The 27550-nt window shown below is 47.2% G+C and overlaps 1 long non-coding RNA gene and 1 pseudogene across 1 annotated transcript; both read right to left on the bottom strand.

The window, feature by feature from the left end:
• Positions 1-9524: 9524 nt before the first annotated feature.
• On the bottom strand, positions 9525-10913 carry LOC120711569. The gene is made up of 2 exons (XR_005690328.1): positions 10037-10913; positions 9525-9954 (listed from the first exon to the last, which is right to left on the bottom strand). It is a non-coding gene; the product is annotated as an uncharacterized LOC120711569 (long non-coding RNA).
• A 4304-nt stretch (positions 10914-15217) lies between these two features.
• LOC120713199 overlaps positions 15218-27550 on the bottom strand; it is a 63480-nt pseudogene continuing 51147 nt past the window's right edge.

Below are 27550 nucleotides of genomic sequence, written 5' to 3'. Positions count from 1 at the left end.
CTCACGCATCCCCTGCATCCTTCCAGCGGATGCAGAGTTCGGTCGAGCAAGGACGCATCATTGCCAGAGCTGCGCGCGGTGAGAACGATACATGTCTTTTCCCTTCGATTAATATGGTGACATCCGCGCACAGTGCCAAAGGAAAAGAGAAAGCCGATCCTGATGTCGATCGGCTCATGGAGTTCAAGCCCGAGTGTCACGTGTCAGCAGAGGAGATCGCCAGGAACCGCCGGTCGCGACCCAACTCTGGGGCGCTGATCGGCTTGTACGCGAGACCAGAGCGCCAACAAGATGAAGGCCGACATAGTGACGACCGGTGCGCCTACCGTCGCGGGCCGGACGACAGAGGACACAGGCCCTACCGCAGCCCGCGTCGACACTCATGCAGTGGGGATCGCCGCCGTGAAGCACAACATCAGCAGGAGGGACGCCTCCATCACGAGCGGCGTCGTGAAGAGAACCACGACAACAGAGGAGCTAGTGCACATTGGGAGTGCCCATTCTTCTAGTACTGCCCGGAGTGCTCCACCCGACGGCCCGAGGATCGGCGGCCATCGGTGTTCCAAAGGCTCGAACGCCCGTCGCCGTCCCAATCGCGCTGCGCATCGCCTGAGCGGCCTCCACAAGAAGAATCCAGGCGTAAGCATGACGAGTGCCACCTCCCTCGGTGGTGCCCAGACGGGCTCTCCAGATCGCAAAAACGGAGAGTCCAGAGGCTACGCAGCCTTGAACAAGCCGAAGAACACTACCTTCGGCTCCTCGGACAGGTAAGCTCTGGGCCAGCGGCCATCCCTCCCCCTCGTAGGATGCACAGTATGGTCTGGAGGAGGGTTCAGCCGACGGCGTCGGTGGCCAACGCAAGTGCATCGGCCGATCCAGTAGCGGCTACGTCAAGCACCTCATCAGGCTAACGAAGGGCAGGATCATCGGCCGATGTGAACATGGTCTTCTTCCTCCCGGAGGAGTTCCGCAGCCCGCAGCCGAACCAAGAAATAGTGGCCCAGCTCAATCTGGGGCCTGCAGCTGTAATCTTCGAGAAGCCCGCCGACAAGAAGTACCGTCACCTGAAGTCACCGTCACCTGAAGTCGCTCTACCTCAAGGGCTACATCAATGGTAAGCTGGTCAATCGGATGATGGTGGATACCAGCACGGCGGTGAATCTCCTACCATACGCGGTGCGCCGCAAGATCGGCAGGACAGAGGAGGACTTGGTCAAGACCAATGTTGTCCTGAATGACTTCAAGGGCAACCCCACGCCAGCAAAGGGGGTCCTCAACGTTGACCTGACCATTGGCCACAAGACGGTCAGCACCTCTTTCTTCGTCGTGGACTCTGATGGGTGCTACTCGGCCCTGCTCGGCCGAGATTGGATCCACACCAACTATTGCATGCCGTCCACCATGCATCAGTGCTTGATGTAGTGGGATGGCGATGAAGTGGTGGTGGTACAAGCTGACGACTCCTACGATGTGATAGTGGCAGATCCTCTAAGCTGGTGGGGAGAAGGTATCGAGTGCATGACATTCAGAAAGGAGCAAGGCTGGCGTTTTGTCAACCAGTCAAAAAACAGGGTTATGCTCTTCCAGCAATCGGCGACGACGCATGAAAAGGTCTACCTAGAATATGGCCGATCCTATCGATCGGCCCCTTTTTGAGGGGCTATATTCTTGCCCCAATTGTAGAGCCGATTCCAGCAATCAGCAACAAAAATATATAAAATTTTCAAGTCAAAATGAAATGAAATCGGCCGATGCACGCCATCGGCCCCTTTATTATTCTGCGTCTTTTATGATCTTCCGGTCCAGATATCGCAGTTGAGCACTGCTGACTGGAGAGTCGATCTCCTCCAATACTTGAAGGATCCGACTCGGGGGGCAGACAGGAGGACACGGCCACAAATATTGTTAAAATGTTTGGGCCCAATGAAATTTTGGACGTCATGCGTGACGTGCACGAAGGTATGCAGAGGGCCGATGCGTTGCCATCGGCCTCAAACGTAAAGCCACAAATATAAAGCCGATGCTTTGCTATCGCCTAAAGGGGATATATATATTAATATATATATATATATGTATAGATGCACAATACAAAAAGTAAAAATGAGTTTGGGCAGGTGTTCAACAGTGCCGAGCTATTAAGCTCGGGGGGGGGGGGGGGGGGGGGGGGGGGCACGAGTTCATTGCAACATCCATTCACCGAAGGATCAGCAGAAGAGCGTCAAGAACTTGCCCGTGCTAGGCATCGACGCTGGTGACAATAGCGCGGTCGACGCTGTCGGCACCGGGCGTGAGATTGGCCTCTCGGGATCGGAGTTCGGATAGCCTAGACTCGACTGCCTCCTCACGCTCCCGTCTCTCATCATTAAGGCTTGAAGTTCAGGCTCTTTGGTAGCAAGCTTCTCATCAACCACCAAGAGTTTCTGCAGGAGTCTCTGGATTTCTTTGGTTATCTCTTTATGTGCCTTCTGCAACTCCTGCACTTCTGAGGAAAGGGTCGACTGGATGTTGTTGTTGGCCAAGGTAACTTTCTCTTGTTGTAAAGTCAGACTTTCCTCGACAATCTCTTGTCTTATTGCAGCCTCACCCTATCGAGTCGTGATTCGCGCTGTTGCGGCTGTTACCTCTCCCTGATAAAGATGAAGGTTGGCGGCGTAGTAGAGCATCCGCCGGAGATCAATAGGAAGGCGCCCGGCTATCGGATCCAACATTCCGCAGAGGCGATTCGCGTCCTGAACAAACTATTCCAAGGGCGTTTCCAGCAGAGCCACTATTTCCCGTAGCCGATCCGCGAGATCGATTGGTAGGTCTCTTGGCAAGGAAAGGGGCGTAGGAGTCTGATGACCGGCGTCCAGAGCGGGAAGAATGGAACCATGGATGACCAATGAGCTTTGGGCCTGGGAGCAGTTTAAGATGCTGGCGTCAGTAGAATGAGAGGAGGCAAGTGATCACTCAGAATGGACAGTTACCTCCAATGTTGGCGGGGCATCGCATCTTGAGTCCTCAGGCGCCGGTGAAGCATCGCCTCTTGAAATTTCTAGCACATCAGCTGAAGAGCCGATGTGTGGCTGGAGGTCCGTGGAGGGAGCGTCAGCAGGCGGTAACTCTGGCAGGGGTTCGTCGATGGCTAACAGCAGCAAGCTGACGCTGCCCTCTGCAGTTTTCTGTGCCTGCAGGAAAGGAAAAAATGGTCGGAATATAGATGTTTCGGGCTAGAATATCTCGGGTGCGGGACATACCGGGATGTCGTCAGGGTCGTCAATTGAAATGATGGTGGCTTGCTTCTTCCTCCCCAGAAGCTTCGTCACCCTGGGTTTTTTGGCCGATGATTGATGGGCATCATCGGACCGGCGTTTCGTTCCAGGGGCAGCGAAGACCACCTTCTCTAAAGATGGTGCATTCCTCCTGTACAACGGGACTGGAGCTGTCTGCAAGTACTGGAATGGTTCCCCCTCTGCATCCTTGGGGAAGGGATCTTCGGTGAGCTTCAAGAAAGGTGTTAGCGGTTTTCAGCGATATCGATACAGTTGTGCTCTGAAGATTTCAACTTAACAGACTCACCTCTTCCTGTGTTGGCACATGTGATGGATCAATTCCGATCAAGAGAATTCCGAGTGGGCCCCTGAAGAGATGTGTTTTCCAGCAGGTCCACCAGGGATTGAAACCCTCAGATGAGTATATGAATTCAAGATCAAGGGGTATCGGAATGGCAAGATCGGAGAAAAGGTCGTATGCACGGCTGGCTGTTAAATGTTCAGTAAGGTCAGCTCGGCTCTGGAAATTCTCATGAATAATGAAAGAAGGAGGAAGTTGGTTAAGGCCGAGCTGACGTGCTGCTACCACAGGCTGGTAGGCCTCATAGCCTGGTTTGGTGATTCTATTACTGGTGCTCATGCTGACAGGCAAGAGGCAAGGGCGGATCATCAAAGCATATCGCGCCCGTGTATCATCGTCATCGGCAAAGGCGTCTAGTCTGAAGGAAGAGGGGTTTTCAAATATTTCAGACTCGGAGTAGACAGAGAAAGAAATCTGGGTTCGGTCATGGTAGAATATTTTGAACCATTTGGCTATTTCTTTCTCATCTGGCCTACAGCCAGGGAGCCGATACAGAGCTTGCCAGCGGAGTCTGGAGAAGAAAGTGTTGCCAAACGAGGAAAGTTTGGAATGCTAGGTGAAAAGTATAGTTGACACCAAAGTTGCAGGAACCACCACGGGCCACCGGCCTTGACGCGGTTGCTTGAGAGAAGCCGGACATTATTCAGAGATAGATGGCGGTATAAAATGCCTAAGAAAAGTCTCCCTAGTGCTAGGCGTCTCCCACCGGCCAGAGCATTGGCCAAATTGATATAATTTTTTGTGGGAGCCAAAGAAGAACCACAGAAAAGGAAGTGGTCAAGCCAAAGAATTAGAAAGGCAGTATGTTCCCAGTGATCAATGGTTCCTTTCAGTTTTTGATGGTGATCAATATATTGACCTTGTTAACTATCTTATAGCTGCATTCTTATAACACCGGGTTTATAAAGGACATAAACCGAGCAATCATATATGCACCAGGATCAAGTCACACATATATACAACAGAATTATCAAGATATCACAACACATGTCACGAATAAAAGCATATAAAACATTAAATGAATCTTTATTACAAACCGAATCAAGAATCGGTACAAGGATGCGGAAGCGTAAAATGAATACATGAAGAAGGGGCGCCATAGGGACGTCGGCTGGGAGACGAATGCCTAGAAGTCGACGAAGTCCTCGATGAAGTCCTCCACGTCGTCGGGAACTGAGCAGCAGTCGAAGATATCCAAAAGAGAGCAAAAGAGAGTAGAGGAAGCAAGAGTGAGTACACAACTTGTACTCAACAAGTATAACACAAACTTTGAGGCTCTAAGGTTGGCTGACTCAACTGCATTAGCTTTTAATCTTGGCAAAATTTTATTAAAGCTATTTACTGCAAGTGTGTGAATTACCATGAACCCCAGTTACATAAGAAATTAATCAAAATTAATTATAGAACTACTGATAACCATCCAAAACCACCAAGGTAACCAGCTAATCAAAAGGAGGATCCGGGCCGCTCATAACCGTGAGCACGGCTAGTATACCAGTTTTACACTCTCGAGAGATTGCACATCTTTACCCACAAGTCGTGAGCTACGCTAGTTGTTCATCACACTTCCTTAGGTGAGATGACTGGCAAGCGCACTACGAGGCCATTACAAAGAATCTCGTTGGTAAGGTGTAACCGCTAAGGATTCTGGATCAGCGACGATGGGGCCCACCTCACGGGGGTACAAGCACACAACATTGACCAAGCCGGAGGAGTAGGGACCATTGAAGCTTACCACCCCTCTTGCCCACGCAAGTAAGTTACTCCCGAACCAAAAATACCTAATTAGTAAGCCAAGACTGCACATCCCAATCTTGTGGTTGCACGGTTGTCCCAGGTTGTCGCTCTAATGACATACGGTCCTTATGGAGAGTAGCTAGCACACAACACAGTGCGAGCCCCCTAAACCAAGTTTCTAGAAAACATATTTTAAGGAGACGTAAACCACTCAAGCACACAGCACAGAGGGTAACGCTCAGAATTAAGTTGCATAAGACCATTAGCAAAATTAATTAAAAAGGACCATTATGTGTGAGAGCGCAGCACCTAGCACAACTAACCAAAATGCAACCCAAGGTATATATAAAGGAATAAAGGTGGCTAGGAAATCCTTATAGGCATATAGTATTAAAATGCAGTATGAAAATGTATTTAGCAGTGATAGGAATGTTCATGATATACTTGCCTTCCTCGAGGTTCTCCTGCTGCTCAAACAGCTCGAAAGGCTCCGAAGCTGGCTCCTAGTACTCCTCCGGTGGCTCGACGTCTACTCATGATCGCAACACCAAAACAAGGGTCTAGCACATACACATACATGCAAACAAGGCAAAAGCTAAGAAACAGTACATCATTACATTAAAAACAGCGCACGAAATGGGACTAAAACTATTCTACGCATTACAACAGTCGTGTGGGCACAAAAACCAACTAAAACGGAGCTAGAACATGAAAACTAGGGCTAAAACAAGGTTCAGGGGCTAAACTGCGAGAAAACTAAAGGTTTTAGGGGTTCTGCGCAAAAACCAGGGACCTAAACATGATTAAAGGTCAGATCTAGGGTCTAACGTGCAAAAACACCAAGGCCGGAGCGCGGTTCTGCGGCGGAGTTCACCGGAGGCTCGCCGGAGAGGAGAGGAGTGGAGCAGGAGGAGAGGAAACAGGCCGTGGAGGAGAATGGGCTGGGACGGAGAAAAAAGAAGAGCGGGCCGGGCTGCTGGAATGCTGGGCTGGTGGGTTGGATTTCCTGGTTTGCTGGGTTGGGTTTTCTTTTTTTTCTTTTTCAAACTTAACTCAACTATTTGAATTCAAACCAAATTTGAATTCAAACCCTATGCACTCAACCAAATAAAACTTTTGCACCAGCATGAATGCACAAACATGTTAAACCTAAAATAAATTTTAATTCCTTGTGAAATAAATAACAATTAAATGCAAGCTAAACAAGATAAACCTTAGAAACTTTATTAAAGCCAGTTAAATTTATTAATAAAAGCTGGAATTTAAGTTAGGGTGTTACAATTCAGCTAGCGACGAAGATGATGGGCAATCAGAATGGATATCTAGACCTAATATCATGATGACGTCCATCAGAGTGGGGATCATGGGTCCGCAGCTAAACATGAAGCAATTTAGGGTGTCTCACCAAAAGTAGCCGATGGACCTTAAGAGGTTTTCGTGTTTCTCTATGGGGGACAGACTTAAAGAGAGGGCATCGGCTATCCTTGTGCTTTGCCACTAGGCCTCATGGTCTTTGGCCACACGCTTCTACCAATTAAACAAGCCTTCCATGGGGAATGGCCAGGCCCATAGTTGGTCAGTCCAAAAATTTGGATCTGGGCTTTGGGCGATAAAGGGGATTCGTTGTAGTTCAGCGGAAATCAGATGCAGAGGTGGTTCAAAGGATCGGGGACCCAGGCTGAAAGATTTGGAAGTGGAAGATTTGGGGATTAGAATGTCGCTCGCCTGAAAAAGTTTGTAGAAGGGCGTGGAATTTGAATGCCGGAATTCGTTTATCCCCAAATTCGGAAAGGAAAGAAAAAGAAAGGGGCCAAAGTCTTACCTTTAGGCCGAGGAATCGCTGTGAGTTCTCTGAAGATCCAGCGCGGGTGGAGGACGCCATCTGATTCAGTGCGAGTAGAGCCGTGGAATCCGTCTGCAAGTGCGCTGTTTAGTTCTTGGAGCAAGAAGGGAGGTTTGCGCGACTAGCCGAAATGGAAGGTAGAGTTTTTGGTTAGTGGGTCACAAAAGGGTTCAAGTTGTGGCTTTAAGGCTGAGCCCTCGTGCTCCGAGCCAATAGGTTATCAGCGTGAAAGGATAAGGATGAGCGTTCCTAACATCGACTGATGTAGAGGCTAGGGGTGATCGACTCTTGGATGTTGGCATGATGGTTCTTTTGCCAATGCCTGGGTAAGTCCGATGAGTTGCCATCGGACCAAAAAAATGATGATAATAATGACAATAAAAATAAAATAAGATGATATCTTATTGGGAAGTAGCTTATAATGATATTTTGCAGATAATTTACATAAGCCGGGATGATTTACTCATCGCTATCAGCTTTGGTGCTGCTACTAGCCCTAATGCTACCATTGGTTTCGCCACTGTCGCCCGGGCTGCTCGGCGGAGAATCAGCCCTTGGTGCTGCTACCTGAGGACTCGCTGGCATTCGACAAGTAGGAGGCGGTCGGAGATGCCTTCATCCACGACGTTGCTGTCGCGTCCCACCAGGAGAAGCGGTCGTCAATGCTAGAGGGGATGGTGGAGCCGGACAGGAGGCCGTGGAGGTCCTCCGTGCCACTGGTGACAGGGGATGGAGTATAACAAGCGGGGTCGCTATAGCCCCAAGATTTGCCGCCATCGTCGAACCACGGCGGGAACCATGGTGGAGAGCCCACGATGTCGCTGGAGTTCACCGGAGTCTGTGGTGACACCGGGAGGAAGCGAATCGTCAAAGCAAAAAGAGATGAGGATGAAGAAGAAGAGGGAGGAAAACAAATTGGGATTTTCAGAGAAAAGCCTGGAGGATATTCCAGGAAAGGAGTCGATACCGTGGAGGGAGTAGAAGGAGTCGGCGTCGAGAAAGGAGAAGATGGCGGAGTGGAGTTGCTGCCGTGGGAAGACTCCATTGGAGGGTGAATAGAGTTTGAAGAGGGAAAGTTTTTTTGCCGATGGAAGAAGTGTGCGGAAGCAAGGCGATGGAGTCTGGTTATAAAGACGCTGGGAGGAAGATGAAAGGGTATCGGACTCGGTTTCCGATGGGAGTCTCCGACGGTCAAAGACGGAACTGTGGATTCCCAAGAGTCCTCTTCTGATTTCGCAATAAATATTATTTACGAAACCAGGGGGGCATGTGTTACCACCGGAATTTGACCGAGATTGATATGGGCCTAGATTGTTAGTGGGCCGGTTTGGGTCGTCCAGGGAAGAGGCGATTGCAGTCCATGTTAGGAGCCGATGGGCTCCTATTTATCTGTATCTTTTTAGAGATAGATTACTTTTTCTATGAGTTTAAATTAGGGTTTGTTAGCTTGTTCGTCAAGAATACAAGCTATAAATATGTAACCATACCCGATGATAAAGATTGACAGCAAACGTTCCCACAGCAGCGGTTGTCTCCAACTCTCTCTTGGCGCATCGCCAGCCCTAATCGCATTAGGGTTAACCTCGAGGTAAGCGCCATGCGGCTCTAAGGATCTTCCTTAGAGCATCACGGCTCAATGCCTCGTTACCTTGGTGGATCTCGTGTTGAAGCGTTTTTGATGGCGAGATCTGCTACTTATTCTGGTGTTTGCAGCATGGTTTTAGTAGATCGATCGTGCTTTATCATTGCTTAATTGTTGCATTCACCGTGTCATCCTTGTGCACGGAATCAGCTAGTTTCCTGTTCACCCAGCGTGTCATAGAGCCGATTCGTATAGGGATGACGCCTTGCTCTGTTTCGTCCGGTAGATCCGATCCGTTACTGTTCATCATTAATCAATAAGGATTCGCTCAACATCCGCTATATACGGCCCTAGTAAACGTGTTGGATGATTCCTATGGCGTCTTAGACTCCGTCTATTACGCTCATCTGGCCTAACACGTGGACGGGATGTTAATATATTGCGGTGAGAGTTGTAACAGTCGTGGTTTGGGTTTGCTTGATGTTTGCAGAGCGAGTGTCTTTCTACCAAGAGTTTTACTTGTTTTATCTGGATTTATAAGATCCTTCTCGTTCTTGGTTTCGGATCGGAACGCATTGCCTAGCCGTTTGTTACAATCCACGGCGTGCGCTGCAACACGTGCATGCGACCTGCCGATGGGTTAGCGTGTGCCGATCACCCTGCCCGGTATGTCTTAGATTGGATCTATCTGTGTGGATGAGTTTCTTTGGAGATCCCAGCTATGCTCACGTATGCTTAGATCGTTCTATGTCGTGCGTAGCAAGAGCCTATCTAGATAGGTAGATTTATTTATATCATGTTCTAGGGTAGGTTTTATCTATTACAGATGCATTTTACATGTTGTTTATCGATCGCATCTTCAATCGGCAAATGTGCCAATATGCCTCTGAACGTCTCTGGATCGGCTGATTGTGCCGATACATAGCAACCGGGTTCACAGTTTGCCGATCCGGGCGATCGGCAGGAACTTAACGCTTTATCTTGTGTGATGCAGGGAAAGCAGGAGACGAAAGCCTCACCACTCACCCCTTTCTGGCTGCAGGTCAAGCCAGGTGGCACGCCCGCAACACCAAGAGCCGACCAACGAGCCGCGCTAGGAGAGAGGAGGGTAGCAGCAGCCTAATCTCCCGGCTCCGCTCGCTGTGTTGCCCGCCGGACGCCCCGACCGTCGGTGATTTTCCTGCGGCAACATCGGTCTAAGCTATTTTATGTAATCGAACTAAGTCGATGTAGTGTAGATGGCTTTCAGGAAGGAGCCGTACGAGTTACGATCACCGGGAAATAGTTGTATGAGCTTCAGAAAGTAGTCGATCGAGGCACCGAGTATGTTGAGGCAGCAGTTGATCGGTTCACCGAGTAGTCGTAGGTGTCATGAGAAAATAGTCGCACAGCTTCAGGAAGTAGTCGTACTACTTAAGGGAGTAGTTGATCGGAGAGCAAGAAGCGCTCATGGCGGTCAGCTCATCCCTCAAGAACTCGATCTGCTTGCGAACACCTTTGAGCTTGGCATACTCTTCCCCAAGCAGCTTGGTGAGCTTGGACAGGAGCGGCTCCATCACCCCCGTGGCAACACCTACAACCTCCACTGCTGTTGCACTTGTACTGGGCTAGCTAACTGCATGGTGAGGTTATATGGAGTGTTCGAGCATAAGAGGTGGTTTCGCGGTCGACGGGACAGCTAGAGCGAGCTTCACCTGGATCGGAGTTTGGGCGGTTCCTGTGGAGAGAACGCAGGTTGCAAGGGAAGGGAGCACCCGCGCGGACCTGGCGCACAATGGTGAACGGCCGGCCCCAGGTCCTCGGCGTGGCGGCGAGGAGGAGAGGACCCGGCACTCTTGGCCTTGGCGTCTTGCTTCCAAACTCCGAAGGAACGGGATCCCGCCTCGTTGTGTGGCCTTCGACTCCGGCGAGCTGGAGAAGGAGCCGGGCGATGGTGAGAAAATGGAGCCGAGGAGGAGCTCCTGATCCAGCTGCTCCAGCAGCCACGGTGGCGAGATGTGACCAAGGTCAGGGAGTGGCGGCGACGGAGGGTGGCAATGATTGGCTGCGCGATCTCGTGAATGGCTGGGGGAGCCTTTGAGAGGATGAGCTTTGGGGTGGGGAGAAAAGGTGGCAGTGCGGGTACGTACGGCAGTGGTGCACGCCCTGTTACCGCGTTCATCATGTGAACTTGCTACCCGGTCTTTAATTGTTGCAGCCTTGCAGGACGTACTGGCAGCTCCCAGTGGAGCACGCTGATGACTTGACTGGGAACAGTAGCTGGGATTAGGTGAGAGCATTTACCAAATCGAACCGATCGGTTCTTCGGCTATTTGCAAAATTCGGTTACTTGAAAATATAGGAACCGATCGGTTCCAAAAAATTATGAAGACCGAGCATTTTGGGTTCGGTTAATTCGGATTGGTCCCTGATCATGACCGCGCAACCCGATTTACTCGTGAACACGGAAAAATTTCAACAAAAACCAGCATGAACTGAGCACAAATCATCACAATCGAACGTGAACACAATACAAATGGAGCTGTTGGAGTCGATCTGGAGCCCTTCTTGCCGCATCTCCGAATGGATTAGCTTGCTTGCTTCCTCCGAACGTTAGGCCGACCTACGCGGCGGCCGGAGATGAGCGGGAAAGAGGCCGCCGGGTGCTGGCGTCCCTGCACCATGCCACCATCGGCCTTGGCCGCTCCATGTCCACCATCGGTGACCGACTTTTTCGATTTTGAATAATTCAATCCGGTTATCGGATAATTCAGTTCATCGGGTAATCCCAAGCAAGCAACGCTCTCCGACCTGGCTGATCAGGCCCCGGGAACAGATCAGACCCGCGTCGTGCGGTTGGAGCAGTGGGTGAATGAGTCGAGTCCCACTCGGGCATCATGTTCATCGGCTGCCACGGCCAGGCAGCGATCTCTTGGCAGCTAGTAGGCGCTTGCTGGCATTTCTAAAATAAATTTCCCCTCCAGTGCAATCCATTGAAGTGTCGTGAAAAACGAATTTCAGATTGCGAATACAGACATGAACTTGAATCTAAGAAAAAAAATCTATACAAGCCCGTGCACCATGTCCACCTACGTGGCCGGCGTCGTGGAAATAGTGTCCTTCCTGAAGGCCTCGCCTTATGTCGGCTCCGGAAATAGCCGACTGCAAATCAAGTCGATTGCGAGTTGTCGTGCGTCGGATCGGATATGACCAAGCACACAATGATTTGAGATTTATACTGGTTTAGGCTTGAATGCCCTATGTCCAGTCGGTGGTTTGCTGCTTGTATTGCTCGAGCCTAGGTGCTCAGGAGAGAAAGAGTTGGGGAGTTACAAGCTTTCGAGTGGGTGTGACGAATTAGAGTGCTAGAGCGTGGAGAGCAAAAGAACTCTCCCTTCCTACGTGGAGGACCCTCCCTTTTATAGTCAAGGGAGACCCTCTTTATAGAAAAGCAATCGTGCTACTAAAGAAATGAGGATCGCAGATCCCGTCGGTCACCCTCTTTATAGAAAAGCAATCGTGATGCTAAAGAAATGAGGATCGCAGATCCCGTCGGTTAGAGCTTCATCTTTTCCAATCAGGGAGTTCAAGCCTGGCCAGTTGGAGCATGTGGGGCGGCTACCGACTGGGTCTTCCGTGATGGGCGCTTATTCCTGTTTGTTGTTCTTCATCAGTCGGAGCGGGTTTCCCGCAGGTGGACACGACATGGCGGTCATTCGAGGGGTGCCCTGTCACTTCATCTTGGTGATGGCTTGTCCGTGGTATGGCTATGATGACATCGTGCTGGTGGCGCTGAGCTGATGGCTCCCTGCCCCGTCCACTCGTAAGAACGGGCAGGTAGAATAGTATCCCCCTGTAGTGGTGATGGGGCGTACTATTACCCTCGTGAGGGAGTGGTTGGTTTGTATAGTGGATTGACCACGGTCCTTCTGCCTTATCCGCTGCACCTACTCCGAAGCTGTCTCGACGGACGGCCCGGTTAGTCCCGACTATCGCAATCGAGAATGGTGACATGTGTAGAGCAAGCCAAGGCTGCAGACCTTGGTTGAGTCTGCGTGCAGACTCGGTCATCCAGCCATCTCATTGGTTGGGGCTCAGGCCTTTATTTCCCTGCCATCCAGTTGGTAGGAGCCATGGGCCTGAGCGGCCTTGGTGAGGTCGTGGCCCATGAAAACGAGCACTAGTCCCGAAGACTGGCTCGGGTCGGCGGAGTGCACGCATGATGCGGGCCCGCTGGGAACCCTGGGTCCCTAGACCCATCAGTTTAGAAGTCCTTTCGCTCAGCTTTCATTAACTAAAGCAGAGTCTGTTGTTTGAGTGATAGAAGACAACTATTCCAAGTATGACATCAAATTTCCAAGCAGAAGTCCTTTCGTTCAGCTTTCACTGTTGCAAATCATGTATTAATTAGGCTCATTAGATTCGTCTGTAGCATCACTGTTGCAAATCATGGATTAATTAGGCTCATTAGATTCGTCTCGTGAATTAGCACTCATCTGTCAAAAAAAATTTATAAATAGATTTTATTAATACTCTTAATAATAAGATTCTCTTTGATGTGATAGGGACTAAACTTTAGTCTCTGTGAACCTAACAACCCCTTAGTCTTCTTTTTTTTTCTTTGTCTTAGAGTTAGTTTCCTTGTGTTTTTGAACTTCTCGCTGTTGAGGATTAGAGGCTAAGAACTTTATGTAACCATTGAATGTCTATCCAATGTGGATATGGAAGACCGGGTTTTATCCTTAATCTAAAAAATGTATAGGTTAGTTGCAAGGTGGTGCGTGCAGTTATGAACTTGGCAGGAATTTCGAGTTGATGAGCATGGAGAAGATACGAGTGGAAGCGTCGACACGTGTATGTTTGTAAATCTAAAGATGTTGTAAATTTTAGTTTAATTGCTCCATATTCTGTAATTCATTTTCTGTGAAGTTATTTTCACATATCATTTGCTTTCAAATGATTATGGTCTGTGAAGATTGGGCTCTTAAAAATTTATAGATCCAAAGGTGTGCCAATGGATCCACATGCTAGTAGCCTCAATTATCATTTATTGTTTTATTTCCTCGTTCCTTCCTGATAGCGGTGTGTGCACGAGGCCACGCGTGTCGATCTCTGATGATTTGTTGATTTTTTCACCCTTCGGTCCTCTTTATGGTTGATTCTGCTTAATCTCTTTCTATCTGATCTGATTGCTCCCAATTATTGTTGTTTTGCTATGGATTTTTGCGAGAACGGAGCGCCGGAGGCGAGACAGGATGAGTGAGCGCTAGCGATTGAGGTTGGATTTGATTGGTGGTGCGAATGGCTGGGAGCGGCGTTCGTCGACGCGCTTGCTCCGTCTTCAATTATTGCAGGGCCAATGGCTGGCCGACGACTTGACCGCGAACAGTGGCCGGGTCCCGACGCTAGGCCAGAGCTGCGACTGCCTGAATCTGGACAACAGCATGGCAGATCACAGTACCGAGTGGGGAAAATAACTGCTTCTGCTCGTGTCTATCCTGTTGCTTTCAGTTTAGAGCGCTTTCCTTGCTGCTTCGCATTATAGTGGTGTACTAGCTCGTTCCTGTTTATCATGGCTGCAATTCTATAGTAGACAAATGGTTCTAGTGATATGAGCGTTATTTTTTTTTACTGGCTCTGCCTTGTCACTTAATAATTTCTAGTAGACTGGAATTACCTTGGCAGTAAAAGCTGCAAATTTTGCTACTGCACTCATCTGGAACAGAATTCATAACGAGACAGTGGAACAGATCACAACTTCACATGGCATGCAAGGATTATTGGAACCTCAGGTTTGAGTGTTTAGCAGGATAGTAGTGTTGCTATCTGACAGTCTGTTATTGGAGCAAATCATTCAGGATGAAAGCCTCATCAAGACAGTGCCTACAAGGTCAGATAAAGTATGTTCTCGTATGCGGAGCATGCCGATTAGGAAGACTAATTCAGTTTAACCAAAGATTCTAAATTTGCCTAGAGGCTGGACTACAGAGGTTTTTGCTGGCATTTTTATGGAGCCTCTTAATCCTTGAGGGTTTGCACTCCAGCGGAAGCAAAGGATATAACATATTTTCATCAGAGCAAGTCCATTTTCTCCTTGGCCATGTAAACAAGTATCCATTTTCTCTTATCAGCTTTTTTGCCTGTGTCTGGTAGGCTGTAAAGATGGGTTAGCTTGCATTCACTGATTTGTTGGAAGTTAATCAAAGTTAATGCTACAAGCCACGAGCGTAGCACAGGAACATAAAAAGCTGATCCAGCTATTTGTGGGATATCAAAACAGTTGAAAAATAAGCGTATGGACGGTTGTGTCAACACAAGGACCAGCGGACGATACATACCAGATATTCTGGAAAAGACGAACAGCATAATGAAGCCCAGCCGTTGCTCCAAGCAGATGAATTAGTTTTGCAACCAATACAACCGACCGAAAGCAGAGGATTCAGTGCAGCAGCGTGGAGCAGAAATAGAAGCAGTAACCTCTGTTGCGGAACCGTTGAAGAACTGTATTTCAATAGCAGGCACCTCAACAGCTAAATGTCTCAATTACCAAAAAAAAAACACAGCCAAATGTCTTCACATGCTAGTTCAAAACTAACAGCACACACGCACAAGGAAAGAAATAATCCAGAGAGATGAACAGAACGGTGACTCTCACTAAATTGTGCAAATAGTTAACCACCAACGGAGCGTGCAGCATGCCAACAGAAAGCATCATGTCTCTTGCCATCGGGTCTCTTTCCACCGAGACCCGATGCAGGTAGCACCCACAAGGCCACAACAAACTCATGCGGGGTTCTGGTTGCCCTCTCGTTGCTCCAGTTCCTTCTCTTCATCAGTTTGCTCCTCTCCTTCCTCTTCACAGGTATCTTCTTCCTCTTTATTACCAGTTTCATCCTCTCCTTCCTTTGCACTAGCCTGCTCCTCGTCATCTGTCATCCTGTTTGAAAAATCATAAGAGAAATGAACATGACTATATGAGGGAGAGGAGGTTGATGGGGAAAACGATCTGACAGTGGACGTCTGATTGGCACCCTCAAGTGTGAATTTTGGTACCTCTTGTTCGGTCTATCCATCTGTTCCTGCTCCTCTTCAATTTGCCAAATTTTGAGCCACTCAGTCAATAGACCCCCCGTCCATTGATTCCATTCCCTCAAACACTAGAAGAGAAGTCAAAACAAAATGCAACCAAGAGGGTGTCAGAAGTAAGGGATTACGTAACTGAATAACCAAGCATTTGCTAATAAATAGAACAAGGAAATATGTGACTGTGGCAGCAACTTAGAGGTTGATGGAAGCATCAATGCCGGCAGTTCACGGAAGGGAACTTACACATTCGAACCGTTGACAGTGGTCACTGCGCCATGTTTCGAATCTGATAGTGGGACGGTTGGGATGTGTCATGATGGCACTATTAATGGCGCTTGCAACCCATCTGACAGTGTCATCTTTCTTATCTTCTGTTGGATTGTAGTTGCTGCCACGCATGCAGTTGACCACAAGTTTAACCTCAACCTTGCTGAGAGCGGAGAGGTGCTGGATGCCCAAATCAGAAGCACCATTCAGGCACTCCCTCTTATGCGCACAGAATTTGAGCTTCACATGCTCAAGCTTTGGCATTGATCCCACTTGAAACTCTAGCGCGGTCCCACAATGAAAAATATCCAGGTCTAAATATTTCAGACTTCTGAATCCGTTTCTACCATGGACGGTGATCCTTCCGTTGGTGCCTCCGACAGTTCCTAGTACGAGAAAAAGTAAACTGGGTATTGCTCCAAGGATCTCCACATCCTCTGGTCTCAAACAGAGGATTTTTTTTTGAAAAGGGAAATTTTATTGATTTCAAGCACAATACATCAAGGTGATATATCGTCTTGAAATTTTCCCGACCTCTGCCTAAACGACACACGGCCTAAAAAGAGTTTGATAAAGATCCTTCCACACTAATGATTGTCAATCCGAAGACTAGACCGCCACCCATGTGCCCGGGCAAAAAAATCCTTGGCCACCTGTGCCAAGAAATGAGAGGCCGCTACAAGCTTGTCCTGCAAAGTATACTTCTGAAGGATAGCCCATGTACGGAGCCAGTGCGTAGTTGAGTAGATAACCTGCAAAAAGGAAGATTTTTTGTTATCGAACACCACCGCATTTCTGTATAGCCAAATAGACCAACACAAGTCTGTCGCGCCCAGAAGTACTAGTGGCTTATATTCTTTAGAAATTCCATTGAGCCAACTCCCACACATGCTAGGCATATTATGAGGTTTTGGTATGCCCCAAGCCACATAGACCGAAGCCCATACCATTCTCGCGAATCGGCAGTCAAAAAACAGATGTTGTATCGTTTCATTCTCATGACAGAAACAGCACTGTTGGTTGCCCTGTCAATTCCGTTTTGCAAGATTATCCTTTGTAAGAATGACGCCTTGTCTAAGATACCAGAGGAATATCTTTATCTTGAGTGGGGCTTTTAATTTCCATATTCTCTTATTTAGGTTAGGAGTGTTCTGATTGATCAAACCCAGATAATGTGACTTTACCGAAAAAACACAAATCTGGTCTAGGTTCCATTTAAATTCATCCCTTTCTTGGCTGAGAACTATAGTTGATAGACGTGAGACAAGATTATTCCACATCACCAACTTATTGCCAATTAGATCTCTACGCCAAGAGAGGTTCGGGGTCTGTGTACTTAGTACATCAGCCACCGTATCCTGTTTCTTCCTGACTATATTATAAAGTTGTGGGTATTGATCGCGTAAAGGACTATTTTCTAACCAAGTGTCTTTCCAGAATCTTACTTGAGACCCATCCTTTATCACGAATGTTCCGAATCTTAAAAAATCTCGTGTTACCTTCATCAGGCTTGCCCAAAAATGTGAATCTCCGCTCTTCCATTGGGCCTGTACCAAACGGTTTAGACCCTAGGTATTTATTGCGTAAGATCTGCTGCCATGTACCATCTGCTGTTAACAGGCGGTACAGCCACTTACTGAGCAAAGCTATATTTTTTAATTCCAAATTATGAATCCCTAGTCCCCCTTGATCCTTGGGTTGACACAAGATGTCCCACTTTGCTAGCCGATACTTTTTTTTATGCTCGTCACTTTGCCAAAAAAATCTAGATCGAAAATAGTCCAGCTTCTTACGAACCCCTTTTGGTATTTCAAAGAAGGACATCATGTACATAGGCAAGCTGCTAAGAACAAAATTAATGAGTGTTAAACGACCTCCAGTTGAAAGGTGTTTACCTTTCCAACTACTGAGACGTTTTTCAAACCGTTCTTGGATCTTCAGCCAATCGCTATTAGACAATTTTCTATAATGAATCGGAATGCCTAAGTATCGGATTGGGAAAGATCCTGGATTGCAACCAAACAGTTCCATGTACTGACTTTCGCAATTCTTCGCTTCTCCAAAGCAGAAGATTTCACTCTTATGGAAATTAATTTTGAGGCCCGATAGCTGCTCAAAAGCACAAAGAATAGTCCTCATGTTATGAGTCTGCTCCAGGTTATGGTCCATGAAGAGAATTGTATCATCAGCATATTGTAGTATTGATAGCCCGTCATCTACCAAATGGGGCACCACACCACTCAGCAAACCCTCTGCTTTTGCTCTCTTAATGAAAAGTGTGAGCATGTCGGCTACTAAATTAAAAAGGATGGGTGAGAGTGGGTCTCCTTGCCTAAGTCCTTTCTTTGTTTGAAAATATGGACCCACATCATCGTTGACATTTATTGCAACACTTCCACCTGAGATGAAAGACTTAATCCAATCAATCCTCTTGTTAGAAAAGCCTTTCAGCCGAAGCGTCTGAATCAGGAAGTTCCACCTCACTTTATCACTTTATCATAGGCTTTTTCAAAATCTATTTTGAAAATTACCCCACTCTGGTTCTTGCGATGTAATTCGTGAACCGTTTCATGCAAGATCACAACACCTTCTAAAATATTTCAGCCACGCATAAATGCCGTCTGTGAAGGGCTAATTATGTTATCTGCAACCGAATTGACACGGATTGTCGCCACTTTCGTGAAGATTTTAAAACTCACATTCAGGAGGCATATCGGCCTGTATTGCTGGATTTTACTGGCTTCTTGTGTTTTTGGTAATAATGTTATGACACCAAAATTTAGACTGAAAAGGAGAAGATCACCATTATGCAGATCATGAAACATTTGCATGAGGTCCCCTTTGATGACATCCCAAAACTGCTGATAGAATTCAGCTGGGAAACCGTCTGGTCCTGGCGCTTTGTTATGATCTATATCAAAGATTGCATCCCGAATCTCCTTTTCAGTGAAAGGAGCTACGAGGAATGCATTTTCTAGTGAACTAACTTGAGGGATATCATCCGTCCTATCGCCTAGAGGAAAATTATTCTCTTCAGGAGGACCGAATAATTCTTTGTAAAATTGGGTGATATAACCTTTTAGGTTATATTGACCCTCAATTTTTCCACCCTCGTGTTCTAGGGAGAAGATACGTTTCTTACGATGTTTGTCATTAGCAACCATCTGAAAGTATAGAGTGTTATTATCCCCCAAAAGAACGTCAGGCACTTTGGCCCGTTGATAATACTTGAGTTCCTCCTCACGCAGGAGTTTTATCAAGTCATCCCAGGCGGATTCAAGTTGATTCCTCTCATCGTTCGTGAGTGTTCTAAATTCAGCTTGGGTGTCTAGGTCCGTTACTATCGATTGGAGGTTTTCCTTTTGTGCTTTATACACCCCATGGTGGTGACGAGCCCACCCCCGCAAGTGCTTTCTGAGTGCCCCCAGTTTTCTATTCCAGCGTTGCACTGAATTTTGTCCACCAACCGGTTTATTCCAAATTTTTGTGACTCGCTCTTTAAAATCCTCATGAGATAGCCAACTGAGTTCCATTTTGAACTGCTTTGCATGTCCCGTAAAGGATGGGTCACCCGTTTCCAAAAGTAATGGGGTATGATCTGAGATGCCTCTATCTAGTGCTCGCACTGTTACCATCGGGTATTTGAACTCCCATTCAGTTGTCATTAGAGCTCTATCGAGCTTCTCATAGGTCGGATCCGGAAGAGAGTTTGCAAAGGTGTATTGTCTCCCTGTCAAATCTATCTCCCGAAGATCAAAGCTATCAATGACAGCGTTGAATAGGAACGGCCAGCGAGGGTTAAAATTATTTTTATTCATTTCCTTACTATGCCTCAAGATGTTAAAATCTCCCCCGATTAAGGTGGGCAACGGATTCTGTTGACACGTACGGACGAGTTCCGACAGAAAAGCTGATTTGAATTCATATTTAGTTCGCCCTCCTTCCTCATTGAAACGAATATGGCACCATTTATGCCATTTCGAGTAATTTTGGTGATCGAATGACAGCACAACACTTGGACTAATATGATTGTTAAGATGACCATTCTCAGGATTTTAGGTTCAAGTGATGACAAAAAGAAAGAGAAGAAGGCGTAGCAAGGCTATTTGGTCAGTAGCACCAGAAGAACCGACGCATGAAGCACTGGTGCATCCGATGGTTGTCGGAAGAACCGACACCATGGTATTTTGGTGCAGAAGGGAATCGAAGCCAAGTCAGCTTATAGGTACCGTTTGAACCGATGGGTCAAAAAAGGGGCATCGGTGCATTGGGTGTACTGTGTTCCAGCGACGATGCAAGTTGCGCAAGAGACAAGTCTTCAGCACCGGTTGAACCGGTGAGGCATCGGTGCATACCATCGGTGTAATGACGTCAGCTGTCAGGAGAAGATCCTTAAGCACCGGATGAACCGGTGATGCATCGGAACAAAGCATTGGTTCAACCGATGTTCACTGTAGCAGCAGTCAGAAGTTCAACGGCTACTTCGAGTTATGAGTGACCGGATGAACTGACGCTACCCCGCTAGAGGCATCGGTTCTTCCGGTGATACTTAGATTTTCTACTGACCGTTGGAGCAACGGCTACAAGACTTGGTGGCCTATATATACGCCTCACCCCGGCCATTTGAAGTTTGCTGGAGTTGCTGGACATCCCACACACACCCAAGAACATCTCCAAGCCATACAAAAGCGTCAAGATCATATCCTTAGCTCTTAGCACACTTTGAGAAATGTTGTGTAAATGATTAGTTCTTAGTGAGTGAGTTTGCAAGGCTTCAAGCCTTTGTGCTGTGGTTCATTAGCTAACCAAAACAAGAGCTTGGTGTGCCGGCACCTTGGAGCGTGAAGCTCGCCGGCAACGTCATCGACCCTCCGACTTGGTGTGGAGCGGCGATATCTTTGTGCGGGGGACGTGGAGACCCCCATCCTTTGTGGAGAAGCTCCTTAGTGGAACCCGGGGCCAAGGTGACCGTGATTGTGTTCACGGAAGAGACTTGGTGGCCGAGTAGCAATACTCTTAGTGAGTGCTACAACAACGTGGATGTAGGTGTGCCTTTGTGGCTAACCGAACCACGGGATAAACACCCGTGTCAAGAGTTTGCTATCTCCTATCCCGCTCTTTAAGTTTCCGCATTTCATACTAGCTATTTGTATGCTTTTACTTTCATAGAATAGTTTCTTGATAGGAAATGCTATAGGTTGCTAAACTCTTTTGGGATAGGGGTTTTTACACTAGAACAACCTAGTTGCACATCTAGATAGCATGTTTTAGTTTAAATTTTGTGCAATCTAATTGGAGCCATAGGTCTAAGTTTTTATTAGTGCCTAATTCACCCCCTCCCCCTCTTAGGCTAGAGCACTCGATTACTTGCACTCATGAATGAACCCTTCTGCAATCCATCTATTGATCAAAGGTTGCAAATGATATAATTTTATTTTTCAGTGCTATTAGGGGGTGATATTATTAAATTTGTGTAGCTAAGAAAATGCTAAGAGGTTCACGTGCACGATGATAGGAACCGGTAATAAGGAGTTGCATGGTAGTATATACTCCCCCACTCCAAGATGCAAGATGTTTTAGTTTAGTTATAATTTAATGACCAAATGTATAGAAAAACTTAATAACATCTGCCACACTAAATTAGTTTAATTAAATCCACCATTGAATTTTCTTATATATGTTTGATGTAAAAAATGTATTTTTTGAGAAATTTAGTCAAACATGAAGAAGTTTAACTTAGGACAAATCTAGAACACCTTATAATTTGGAAGGCAATGAGGAGGATGTTACTGTTTATTAAATCAAAGTTTAAACGATACTCATGCCGGTAATAAAGATTTATATCCTAGCAGATAAATTTTGCTAGCTCCTATCATGAATACATCACATTCACTACTACAGGATGGGCCAGAATCGTCAGTTCAAAAGAATATGTATAGGCAGTTTCCGTCATAAATGTATATTTGTATGGCCTGGCGCGCAACCCATGGTACCAAGTGTGTGTGCGCCCTAAGTTTCGTTTCCAGAACCAACAATAAAAAGCCTTTGTACGGTCGGTTATTACTTCGAACTGACATCACAAATGTTGTTTGTGTAGGTTGTCCAAGCTATCAAAAAACAAGCAATCTAAAATGTTATGAACTTGTGATTGGAACTAGAAGTAATATATAGGAAAGGAACAATTAAAATGACTAGACAACAAAGCCCAAAACCACCTACCAGCTTCTGCCTTCTAGTGTATATGGTAGCCTTGGCTTCGCATTTTGCTACGACTTTAAAAACAAAGGTGAAGCAAAGCCCCAAAACAAGTTGCCTTGAAAGTAGTTGACTGGATAGCATCTTCATACTGTTTAAGCATCTGAACTCAGTTTGATTTGGATTGGAAATTTTCATGTCATAAGAAAGAATGAGTTGTCTTGATATATTCCTGACCACGTACGATAGCAGCCTAGGCATGCTTAGTCTTATTTTCAAAAAGCTTAGTCTATGTTATAAACAATTGAGCTATCTGGACATATTCCTAACGAGGTAAAATAGAATCCTAGACAAGCTTAGTCTAGTAATAATATGAGCAAATTTACTCATTGCCACTGGAATTTATATGAATCTCCTCATTGCTACTGCAAATTTTCGACTTCCCTTCATTAGCACTTTTCTAAATTTGCATTCCCTTGATTACCATTTCTGTTACAATCTGTTGAACTCAAGACCCAAAATTGGGGTTGTATACCCAAGATCAGTGTGCCATCTCCTCCCAGATCGAGCGTTTCTTTTCCTCAGTTGAACTCAGCATGAGAGTCCAGCACTTCCTGCAGGAATTGAGCTGTACGCTCCGAGATTCTTGCAGCCGCAATTGAAGCCTTGAACAGAGCAGTAGAACGGCGTAGTAAAACTAAGGACGAGAAGGGGGCTATATATGGCAGTTCGAAGCCACGGGCGGAGATGGACGCTCAGGGAGCGGAGGCTAGAATCGAGCAGATGGGTCGAGCGCGCAACGGCCGACCAGCATGTTGCACCGAGTGGATGCGGCGGCGGGTGAGGATCTCAGCGGCGAGCTCTTGGTGTGTTGACGCTGGGTATGCAGCCCAGAGCACGTCACTGAGGTGCACCGTGGACTGCTGCCCCATGGTCATTAGCTCCAGGACCACGGCGACCGGGGCAACCCTCATGGCCGTTGATGGCGTGTGCCAACTTAATAGTTAGTTAACAGATTTTAATGCAAATGGTAACTAAGGGAATGCAAATTTAGAATAGTAGCAGTGAAGGGAAGTGAAAAAATTTGACGGTATTGAGGGGATCTATATAAATTCCAGTGGCAATGAAGAAATTAACTCTACTAATATTCTAGAAGAAAGAGCGTCTTTTGCCACACACTGTTGCTCCAAAACATGCATGATTCACGAACCAAGTAGCATAGTCAAATAGATTCCTTGTAAGGAGACTTATGCAACCAACACGACAATGAGACACAAGTGATGAGTTCCTCAATCTCAATTCTAAAGACCTGTATTGGACACATTGACAAGGATAACTTGTGCGTGTTGTACTCGTAAGGGTGTGTGCTGTGCTTATAAGGGTAAGTGCGCGCGCGTTTTTAACAAAACTATAGCTTTGTATTGCATAAAACAAAGTAAAATAGTTATAGGTTTGTGAAAATGTTGTAAATTTGTGTTATTAGGGGATTAGATAATTTAGTTCTATAAATCTTGTCTCAAAATTTGTAATGTTCTGTATCGGTGCAAATCGTTGCACAATTTTTTTCCAATTTACTCAAATATAAACTTTAATGATTGTTTAATGAGCTAACAAAAAATCAAAGAAAATAGTTTAGGGAGGCTTGCCGATTATTAATAATTAATGGGTCGCTATATACGCTTTTTCATTATAATCAGGAAGTAGAGCTTGCAATTCAGTTTCATAGATGGCAAAAAAAATCAAGTATTCCAACACTACAGATTTTATTGTCAATACAACATAGATGACTGAGCTTACCTTTTATCCTGGAGGTATTCCCTGAGTTTATCAATGAGTTGCCTCTCGTCATCGCCCAATAAATTGTTGGCAATACCAACTTCTTTAGCAATACCAACTTCTTTAGCAATATCTCTTAATATCTTTTTGATATCAGGGTTTCGAGAAAGCGATACAAAAGCCGCACAAGAAAACTGGCCTTTAACATTTTTGTAGACTTGATTTGCAAGAGTAGTCTTACCAAGACCTCCGCAACCAACAATCGAGAGCACTTTAGGTTCTGATGAGGAGTCTCTCCTTTCCATGGTTAACCACTCAATGATATGCTTCTTGGGACCGTCAATGCCCACAAGCTCATCTATCTCCACATAGAGAGCGGCCAGCCGAGGGTCAACAGCACAATAAGGACTGGAGTTGGAAGAAATCTCAAAAAAAATGTACCTCCTGTGCCTCTCGCTAGCCTCCATGACAGATGCCTTGAGTTCTTCGATCTGATTGGCGATATCATGGCGTGCTATCAGCCTCTTCAGCTTGCGGAAGTATTTCCTGATGCCCGTACCCCCATCATGCCCACGGTCAACACGAGCCATGAAGCCATCGATGCAATCTTCCAGGTCATAGGCCAGCTCACGTAGCTTGTCCCTCCAGAGCCTCGCTTCAGCATTGAGCTGCTTCGGATCCGCATCTGCGAGCACCTCGAGCGTGGCGCTCATGGCGGTCAGCTCATCCCCCAAGAACTCGATCTGCTTGCGAACACCTTTGAGCTTGGCGTACTCTCCCCCCAGCAGCTTGGTGAGCTTGGACAGGAGCGGCTCTATCACCCCCGTGGCAACACCTACAACCTCCATTGCTGTTGCACTTGTACCGGGCTAGCTAACTGCACGGTGAGGTTATATGGAGTGTTCGAGCATAAGAGGTGGTTTCGCGGTGGACGGGACAGCCGGAGCGAGCTTCACCTGGATCGGAGTTTGGGCGGTTCCTGTGGAGAGAACGCAGGTTGCAAGGGAAGGGAGCACCCGCCGGACTGGGCGTGCCGCGGTGAACAGCCGGCCCCGGGTCCTCGGCGCGGTGGCGAGGAGGAGAGGACCCGGCGCTCTTGGCCTTGGCGCCTTGCTTCCAAACTCCGAAGGACCGGGATCCTGCCTCGTTGTGTGGCCTCCGACTCCGGCTAGCTAGAGAAGGAGCCGGGCGATGGTGAGAGGACGGAGCCGAGGGGGAGCTCCTGATCCAGCCACTCCAGCAGCCACGGCGGCGAGATGCGACCAAGGTCAGGGAGCGGCGGCGACGGAGGGTGGCAATGATTGGCAGCGCGATCCCGTGAATGGCTGGGGGAGCCTTTGAGAGGATGAGCTTTGGGGTGGCAGTGCTGGTACGTACGGCGGTGGTCCACGCCCTGTTACCGCGTTCATCACGTGAACCTGCCACCCGGTCTTTAATTGTTGCAGCCTTGCAGGACGTACTGGCAGCTCCCAGCGGACCACGCCGATGACTTGACCGGTAACAGTAGCCGGGATTAAGTGAGAGCATTTGGTTGGACCGAACCGAAGCGATCGGTTCTTCGGCTATTTGCAAAATTGGGTTACTTAGGAACCGATCGGCTCCAAAAAAAATTATGAAGACCGAGCGTTTTGGGTTCGGTTAATTCGGTTCGGTCCCCGATCATGACCGCACAACCTGATTTACTCGTGAACACGGAAAAATTCTAACAAAAAACGGCATGAACTGAGCACAAATCATCACAATCGAACGTGAACATGATACAAATGGAGCTGTTGGAGTGGATCTGGAGCCCTTCTTGCCACATCTCCGAATGGATTAGCTTGCTTGCTTCCTCCGAACGTTAGACCGACTTATGCGGCGGCCGGAGATGAGCGGGAAAGAGGCCGCCGGGTGCTGGCGTCCCTGCGCCATGCCACCATCGGCCTTGGCCGCACCATGTCCACCATCGGTGACCGAATTTTTCGATTTCGGATAATTCGATTCGGTTATCGGATAATTCAGTTCATCGGGTAATCCCAAGCAAGCAACGCTCTCCGACCTGCTGATCGGGCCCCGGGAACAGATCGGACCCGCGTCGTGCAGTTGGAGTGGTGGGCGAATGAGTCGAGTCCCACTCAGGCATCATGTTCACCGGCTGCCACGGCCAGGCAGCGATCTCTTGGCAGCTGGTAGGGGCTTGCTGGCATTTTTGAAATAAAGTTCCCCTCCAGTGCAGTCCATTGAAGTGTCGTGAAAAATGAATTTCAGATTGCGAATACAGAGATGAACTTGAATCTAAGAAAAAATCTATACAAGCCCGTGCACCATGTTCGTGGCCGGCGTCGTGGGCACCATCCTCCGATTCCTTCCGACCAACTCCCATTGCCTAGCAATATTCCGAGCTGCAGGCCTCCTAGGCCTTCTACTTTTCTCGGCGGGGAAAGCTAAGGGACCCTCAGGTGTTTTTGTCTCCCGCCCTTAATTGGCACACAATTTTCTAACCATCCGATAGATCAATCACTTGGTTCCTGTCCGTCTGATCCAGCCAATCCTCCTGCATGATTGTGGAATTTTTTGTTCTTTCTTGCTGGCCTTCATTATTATTCGTTGTTTCATTTCCTTGCTCCTCCTTGATGAAGCGGCAACGTAAGGCTACGCCCGCGCCGGCACATTTTTACAGTTTGTAGAGATGTACCCTTTTCCATAGATTTCCTTCAATTGAGTGCCCTTGTTGCATCCAGGTTATAGTTATACCTACTCCCTCCGTATAGGAAAAGAATGTCATTTTGGACGAGATTTGCGTCAAACATTGGGAATATAAATTATGAATAACTTTTAAGTTATTGAGTTGAAAAAGTGAAAGCCATATGAATAGATTTGTCTTAAAAAGCATTTTTATAAAAATATACATATATCACTTTTCAACAAATATTTTTATAAAAATAAGCAGTCAAAATTATGCTTTGAAGACCATATCGCTGTTCTAAATGTTTTCTATTTCCTATATGGAGGGAGTACATGGGTTAGCTGTGTATGATATTTGGCCCCACCAAACAGAATTCTATAAATTAAAACATTGGTTCCTCTTAATAAAAATTGTTTTACAAAATTCATCGTATCTTATAGTTGGAGATGTGGCTCGCATGAGTGGAACTGAATTCCTAGATGGACGAGCATGAAAATCCTTTTATAACCCTTTTTCTTGCTTAGTTTGATAGTCATGTATAGGTTAGTTGACAGAAGAACAGTAGCGCTAGATGCAAACATACAGCAGCGGCACGAGCGGTAGCTCCCCCGAATCCAACCCCCCCCCCCCCCCCACGCCGCCACCAGAGCAGTCCGTCGGAAGCCTGTGCAGCGGCGAAGATGGTGGCAGCGAGGTACCTCCATCTTCCTCCTCTTATTTTCCCGACCTGACAAACCGCCGCCGTCGACCATCATCCTTGGCAGGGCCGGAGCTGGGGGCTTGTCGCCACCAGAGTGCGCGCGGGCGC

Source organism: Panicum virgatum, chromosome 6K (assembly GCF_016808335.1).
Source record: "Panicum virgatum strain AP13 chromosome 6K, P.virgatum_v5, whole genome shotgun sequence".
Taxonomy (NCBI): domain Eukaryota; kingdom Viridiplantae; phylum Streptophyta; class Magnoliopsida; order Poales; family Poaceae; genus Panicum; species Panicum virgatum.
This window is presented reverse-complemented; position numbering and strand designations above follow the sequence as displayed.